General features: G+C 37.6%; 1 long non-coding RNA gene across 1 annotated transcript; it reads right to left on the minus strand.

Moving 5' to 3' along the window:
- Positions 1-364: 364 nt before the first annotated feature.
- Positions 365-7,456, minus strand: LOC132609176 (uncharacterized). The gene is made up of 2 exons (XR_009570730.1): positions 7,262-7,456; positions 365-656 (listed from the first exon to the last, which is right to left on the minus strand). It is a non-coding gene; the product is annotated as an uncharacterized LOC132609176 (long non-coding RNA).
- Between the last annotated feature and the right edge of the window lie 307 nt (positions 7,457-7,763).

Consider the following 7,763-nt stretch of genomic DNA (forward strand, 5'->3'; position numbering starts at 1 on the left):
AATCAATTTGAAAGAATATTCCTGTTAGGCCCAACAGGCTGGCTGGACTCTGGCCCAAGTGGCCGTGCAGTAGGAGGAAAAGGAAAATGAATTAAATTAGTATGGGTTCGGATGGATCTAATCACCATCAGGATAATACATTCATATACATACATGTCCCTATCTATTAAATCTATGTTTGATGGACCTAATTTTGTCATAATCATACATAATATATACATATATATACACATACCTCCCCATATGATCACAAGTTGTCATGACCTATTTTACCTAATGTGGACACTTATCTTCCCACTTCGGTGAGCGAACCCTCAATCCATCAATGAATAAATACATAAAAGAATGAAATCAAGAAACGGAATAGAATAAATACGTAAGTCTCATGATATATATATATATATATATATATATAAGTTGAAAGTGCGGAATGACAATGACACCCCAGGGTCTAGTCTGAATAACACAAGAGCATCTAAAGGGAAATAATACAATCTGGACTACTAATACATAAAATGTCTATGTCTCTGAATAGAATAGGACATAAAGATAGAAAGTCTTCAAGGCAACAGACGACCATGCTCACCCTAGAACTCGAGAGAAAGCTGATGCGACCGATCAACCACACGTCACGGAAGTGGATTCGACCTGATACTCTGCATTCATAAAAGAATGCAGCAAGTGCAGGTCAGTACAAACAACAGTACTGGTAGGCATCATCGGCCGACTAAGCATAGCTAACACAATTCAGATAATAACACAGATAAGCGAATAAACCAACAAGTATAAGACAATGCAATCAATTCCAATTATCCGTCATCACCTATGTAGAGCGTTTAATCCCAAATGTGCCAAGTCTGAATATATTCAATCCAATGCAACATCACAATACAACACCGAACATCTCAAATCAAGTCATAATTCAATGCAATACAATAATGGTATGAATGCAGTGCAATGCCATGCCAATGTGGTGTACACATGTACTCCGGACGGAAATATCGACGTCTCGGTAGCACAACCTAGTGTGACTCGCGAAGTCTAAGTGCCACCCATCCCGGATCTTTTCCTAACAGACAGACAGGACCCCGAATCTTTGCCAACGGGGGGTTCTCACCGGCACCACCTCGGGGGACCCGCGGAGTCCATGCACTAAGAACGATTCCGGGACTAACATCGGATATCGGCTATGCAACAATGATTCTGGAATTGATCATTGGCCATCTCACGTCACTCAATTAAAATTGAGCCCAACTCATCAAGTATTTCATCAAATATCATCAATAGCTCAACAGTGTATCATGAAATGAGAATGCGTGCAATGCATGAATCACATAAATAATCATGCTCAATATCACAGTACCAACAGTGGGTACACCAATAATATATCCGAATCACAAATACCAACAGTGGGTATGCCAATAATATAACCGAATCGGAAGTACCTACAGTGGGTATGCCAATAATATAACCGAATCATAAGTACCAATAGTGGGCACGCCAACAATATATCCAAGTACAAATACCAACAATGGGTATGACAACTATATGATAATCAAGATGATAAAATAGAATCCAATATCTACCAATGACTCATGGCATCAAGCCGGCAAAATAGAACAACCAATATCACACATAACGAGGTGGCTAGCCCCAAACACACAACAGGGCCCAACCTAAAGCAATATCCAACCCGACTTCATACCCAAAGGTTCACATGCTATCTTCGATAATATAATCTAAATATGTACTTCGCTATACGAAGTCTCACTAAAGGTAAGCCATAACCTACCTGGATGGTCAAACCGTAACACCAACAACTCACTCCTTTGCCTTGCTTTTCTGCTGAACCTCAGAACCAAAGTAGTCTAAGCATAATCAAAATCTAGATTAGAAATCATGAAGAATGATACTAATATTACTACTATTCATTTTAGATCAATTCCAACCCTAGAATTTGGGGAAACGGGCCCACAAGGGAAAAACGGGAAAATCAAAAGCAAAATATCAAATTAAGCACTAGGTGATCATAACCTAACCACTAATTGCTGATTTAACTCAAGGTTTATCCTAATTTCGGATTTCAACCAAAACCCCCAAATTGGGTATGAACCCTTATTCCTTGATTCCGAAATTCATCATTAGGAATGGAAGGTATATGAGCAATAAGCTTAGATTCATTAAAATCTAACATGAACATCATCAATTTATCATTACCAAGCCTAGAGAAAGTGTTCATCAAACCCTCTTGCAACTTCCATTACTAAGGGTTTATTAAAGGGAAGGGGGGAATCTAAGATGATTATGATTTAAGGAAGAGTAAAGGAATAAGCAAGATTTACCTCTAAGAATCTCCTTCAAATATCTCTAAGAAGAGTTCCCTCAATCTCAAATATCTAGATGGGAAATAATGAGGGTCTAAGTGCTTTTAACACTTCATTAATTTAACAAACTGCCCGTCACTTGCTCGAGCGGTATTGCTGTTGTAGTGTTGGTGCCGCCAAAGCGGGCACCAAACACCAGAAAACTTCCTAAGTTTCACAATTTGAGGCCATCTGCTCACATACCATACACATAGACACACATAGAAACGCGTTACGGACGTGTCCGTGGCCTCGAAATTCCCAACGGAGGTCTCGTTGACCGAGTCAAACCCCGATGCCTTAATTCCAATTTGCCAACCCAAGTGTCGAAATGCATCCGAGAGCATTGGGAACCGAACCAAACACATAACCAAGTTCTAAACGACCATCTGGACCTCTCAGAATCGACGAAATTTCGAAAAAGGTTCGTTTACCCAAAAGTCAACTTTGGGTCAATCATTTTTCACTTAAAGCTTATATTTCACAGAGGTTGCCCAAATCGGGTCTAGACACCTCGGGAAGCATGCCAACGGTCCCCTCGGGTCAAAATTGAGATAATCAATGCTCGAAAAAGGGCAAAAATGTCAAAAAGACTATAATAACCAAACAGGTCGTTACACAAGTGCACAACAAAGGACTTAATCATATACCATTGCTCCACTGGAAAATTTCAAAACATGATATACCTATGGGAAAAGGTTGTCACCACCCTTCTTTCCGACACCGCACAAGTTCCAAGGGGTTTCATGAACCCCCGACATGGCTGGATATCGAGGAGTGGCTAGACCTATCCCCCAAAACCTTCTCAAACTCCCAAACAAACCAGTGTGGCCACAGTATATAATCATAGTCTCAAAACCATGCACAAATATCAACTTGTGGGAAATATTTTGAATGCAAGTGGCTTTTAAATGAATTCAGAATCAAGGTGAAAGACTGGAACGAGTACAGTAATGTAATAATATACATTCAATATAAACAACACTTTCAGAATTCTTGATTAAATAAATGGCCCAAACAAGTCATATTCTTTTATTAGCATATGTATACTGCCCATAACCAGCCTACTTTCTTATAGGTATACACATAATATATCCTTGCCATACACATGATATGTGTATACCATGTGTATACTCCGCTTATTTTACAAGTCTAGGTAGATCTATGTTTTAATTTTATTCTTACATGTCCGAATGCTATGCACAAGGCAAAGTTAATCAAAATCCCAACCTTAATACCCATGCACATCATAGATAATGATTTATCAATTCACATATTTACAGCAGGTCTTGGAATAGAAGATTAGAGCTTGTTTGAAATGATCACAGAAGCACAATAGAAGAGTACAGAGAAAGGGGAAAATCCACAACTTATAATCCTAAAGAGACAGGACTGTAACATCAATAAGCATAGACCAAAACAACACCAAGTGAGGCTGGGACTGTCTAATTTTATATCCTCAGAAAATACCAAAACAAATCCTTGTATTAACACAACAGATGCAGGGTCATGTTACAACAAAGCCTCATACCAATTACCACTTAAGATAGACAGGAACAGAAGTCAACTGCATATGCATCAATGAATCTAAAAAATAGCATGAAGTTAAAGACCCAATCTTCACATATTCAAATCCTTTAGACTCCTAGCAGGTGACACTTATTACCTACAAACTCAGACTAGTTCATTCATTTTAAACACACTAAATACCAACTTCTTAAAATGATCTCATGTATTATTTCTAGTCTCCTAGGTGCATCCTAGACCTTTGATCGCTCTAAATTTCCAAACTCTTTCACCTTCAGGTCCTATTTTTCTTTTTGTAAGATGGTGGGATTTAGGGAAATCCTATCCCTTTGAGACAAGGATGTCCCCCATGGTATATAGACTGGTCATGACACCCCTCATTTGGGGGTAGATACTATGAGTCAAGCTAAGCTTGGCTCTTCTCTGTCCCTCTTGAGGTGTCTTGAAAAGACTAGTCTAGACCAAGTGGTCCATACTGCCCATAGGAGTACTTAACACACCTCCATAACCAACATCAGACCAACTCCCAGTTAACACCTTTCATTTTTAGCCTAGGCACAATACATTAGCCTCTTCATTCTCCTAATTCTGTGTTTAACGGGATTTTAAAATACTAACGGTGCAGGACCAATTACTGCTAAACAAATCACAATTCTTATTCTTTAGTCTAGGTCATACTGTAATATCCAGTAAAGTCTATGTGACACTATTTAGTTCAAGAAATGAAAAGTCTTTACTAATCTTAAGATCAATCAAGTGTTCATTTCTAAGTCTAGACTTAGTGGAGTATCTTCACATAACCACAACCTTCACATAAAACGATGCCAACCTTTAAAACTTATTCCTCAGGAAGGCAAGCAAGCAACCAGACAAAGCAGACCTCGGGAAAAGAAGGGAAACATGGATGCAAACACCACAAAAAGCAATTCACCTCTTTAGGATTTAATTAATGGCAATTCAACCTCTCCAATCATGACAAGGACATGGCAGACACCCACCTTTTGTTCCAAACTTAGTTTTAGACAACATAAATTCAAAGTCCCCAGGGCATGACAAAGGTATAATAGGCGACTGTCCCTCTATTCTAACTTAGTTTTAAACAACAAGAAATCACAAGAATTTTCCTCCAAGGCATGGAAAACCATTTTTGGCCGATTATCAACTCTCACTGAACTCCACAGTCATGAGAAACAAAGTCTAGGGAGTTGGGGAAGCCTTAGGGTCTTGAAGGAAGGGCCAGATAGGGCGAGGTCATCACTTCCCCATCCCTTTCCTACACCTTACCTTCAGTAAAAAAAAGGATCCCAATTTCCACTAGTCATTACCTCCAACTCATACCTAGGCTCACCTTTTACTCTCCTAAAGTAACCCCACCCCTTTACCTTATTCTTCTACCAAATGCCAACTACCAAAACTCATGGACAAAAATGGTTTGTCACTGCCCACCCCTTAAAAATGAGCCTCACCTCAATCCTAACTAATCACATGAACCAAACAATTTCTAGTCAACTTTAGTTTTAAAACTATCCTATGTGAAGCCTCATTGAATACCTTTAGTCATTAATACTCAAGAAAGTGGGACAATTGAGTCACTTTAGAGTTCTAAGCAAAATCATGTTGAATATGAAACTTCAGGCTCAAAACAATTCCAACTCCAGTGGTTCAATCATTTTTTAGACAGTTAAATGCACATCAGGACTTTAAATTACCTTTTAAATCTATCTTATACTCCCTTTGATAAAATCAGACATGAAACAGGGAGAAAGTAAGGTAATATGAATGCAGAGCCCAAATTCTTCTCAAATGAAACCGAACATGACACTTAGTTCTGTTAATGGCACATGATGTTCCCTCTTTTATTTCAAAGAAACCTCAACATATTTTATGGACTTTCATCAACTCCTAATGGGTCTTTGACATCCCATTATCTTATTAGTGGTCCTAAATTTCAAACTTCAGTTTAGACTGCTCTACCCTACTCTAGGATGTCATTTTCTTTAAAGTAACCCTTTAATGCACAATATACCACTATTCATAGTCACTTGACCAACTTAAATACATTCAAACATACCTGAGAGACCCTAGACCCACACAAATGTAAGCAAACACAACTCCAAATGCCTTAGCCAATTACCATAGATTTCTCATAGACATGTTTAATTCTTCTAGGTTTGTTTTAACCTAGTCATGATCTTTTCCAAACTTTATCCCTATCACAGACTCATATCCCTTAGTTGACAATCAAACAAGCATACAAGACCTCAGAAAAAACAGACTCATAAAGAAAAAGAGCCACATTCTCATTCAGAAAAGAGAAACAATCACTTCAGAGTCTCCAAAATAAACACCACAGCACTATGAATGTTCTATTACATTTAGCAGCATTTGCACTAGCTTAAAGATTTCATCAAACTATCATAATTTATGTGATCATGTTCTTGTCAGACTCAAGCATTTGAATATCAAGAAAGTGACCTTCAACATCCATAAACTACACTAAGTCTACTGTAGGATATTTATGAAGTCTACTCTGCGATATTTAAATATTCATTGCATTGTTCAAGCATACACATTCAACCTACTTCGAAAAGGACCACTTATTAATGTCAGACATGGCTTAAAAGGTAACAAGTGACAACCTCCATATCTATATCCTAATCCATGCCTATTAACACATAAACTTAACTAAATCACTGGCAAATCAGCAACCAAACATCATTAACAGATTATTAACATGTAGACTAATATTAAATAATACCAAAATAAATAAGCAGGATAGAGCATTACCTTTTTGTGGTGCAGCCTGATCAAAAATGAATTTAAAAGCCTTAAGTGCTTCCAAAACTCACCACCCAGCCACACAAAATCAAAAGAGAACAAGGATAAAAATTTTGACTTAGAGAAGACCTCACAACTAGTGCAACCTTAAAATTTTACGAAGGAAGGATTAACATTCGATGTTTAGCCTCTCTTTTGATTTTTCCAAATCCTTTCGAACTCCGGAAAACCTTTCAAAATTTTTTAACTTAAAGAAAATCAGATTTTTCTTTTCTACGTTTTTCTGACCTTTCTCCAACTTCTTCCAAACTTGTTTTTGTAAGGGGGTTGGGGTTCTATTTATAGAAGCTCGAAATCACCTAAAACTTCCAAGTAAACGATGTGGGACAAATGAAATTTCCAGGAAAGTGCCTTTCAAGACTAGATCTACGCCTCACATGGCTTCTCAAGCATATGGATGATCAGATCTGAACTTTGTTGGTTCGATCCGACCTTTTCCAACTCAACCAATGAAATTTAAGCACAATACAACAATAATATATGTAAATCTCAACGTAATAAAGTAAAAATAGGAAAGAAAATCGATTCATTACCATATTCGTGATTTAGTATCACGAATTCGGGTACAACATTAAATGCTTTCACCAAAATGGACATGATAAAGCTGCATGGGACTGCCATTGCTTTGTGAATTTGCCATTTTTGGCATAGAGAGAGAAATAACTCGCAGGCGGCGCTAGGGTTTCTAGCAAGCAAAAGGAAGAGAGAGAAAGGGGGGGAGGGGGAGGGGTATACCCCCTTAAACGCTCCTTTCTCTTTTTTTTTTTAAAAGGGATTTGGGCCCGGTCTCAGCCTGGTTTGGGCTGGACCCGATACAGATTTGGAATAAGGGGCCTGTTATTTTAGTATACATATATATGTATACTAAGGTATACATGTATATGTATAACTGTTTATACATATATATGTATACTAGTATACACATATACATATATAATTAAAGGATTAAAATCAGTAATATATTAATTAGACAGATTTAGGACATATTCATTTTATTTCATAAAAAAAATGTAAAATTGGCCAAATTACATCAAT

This window comes from Lycium barbarum, chromosome 9 (genome assembly GCF_019175385.1).
Source record: "Lycium barbarum isolate Lr01 chromosome 9, ASM1917538v2, whole genome shotgun sequence".
Classification (NCBI taxonomy): domain Eukaryota; kingdom Viridiplantae; phylum Streptophyta; class Magnoliopsida; order Solanales; family Solanaceae; genus Lycium; species Lycium barbarum.